Raw genomic sequence first — 807 nt, 5'->3', positions numbered from 1 at the left:
TTTTGGAAAACTGGTTATTTTCTATTTAAGAAAATACTACTCATTTACATGTAATGGGTGTACTAATAATATTTTAAGTGAATACACATTTTTAAAATATCCCACTCTCAATTTTTAATAACACTGATTGAATACACATAAACTAAAGCCCTTTTGGGGATCTTCAATAATTTCTAAAAGGGTAAAGTGTCCTGGGACCAAAAAATGTTAGGACTACTGGCCTAGACAATGAGTAAAAAGAAGAGGGAATGGATTTGTTTTTCCAGATATCAAAACTTATTATAAAACTAAAGCACCTAAATATAGGAGCAAAAGTAAGAAATCTATTTGCCAATTTTGGACTGGGTATGAAGAAACAGGAATTCTCACACTTGCTGCTGACATAGTGGCTTGGTTTTACCACTGGGACTGTACACTGTTTTGGCAATATTAAAGACATGCATACCTTAAAACTTAGTAGTTCCTGATCTCGTACAAAACCTCAGGAAAATCCAGGTGCAGGTGTACAGAGAGAGAAGAATGTGAACTGCAGTAGTGCTTGTAATAAAGGAAATCTGTGAAGATTCACACATTTCCAGAAGAAGGAAGAAATACAGTCACTCTAGAATGATCATTGTTCTGTACAAGGAAGGGTAAAGAATTGGAAATGGGTCCTACAATTACCCAAAACCTTGATGATCATCCTCTGCCTATCAACCTTGCTCCTACTTTGTTTAACCGCATGCATCTCTCCATCTGACTCTCTATCCTCCTGAAAGCTCTCTCTCTCTCTCTCTCTCTCTCTCTCTCTCTCTCTCTCTCTCTCTT

The sequence above is a fragment of the Octodon degus genome, unplaced genomic scaffold (genome assembly GCF_000260255.1).
Source record: "Octodon degus isolate 3935 unplaced genomic scaffold, OctDeg1.0 scaffold00127, whole genome shotgun sequence".
NCBI lineage: Eukaryota > Metazoa > Chordata > Mammalia > Rodentia > Octodontidae > Octodon > Octodon degus.
The sequence above is the reverse complement of the archived record's forward strand: the minus strand, read 5'-3'. Positions refer to the sequence as shown.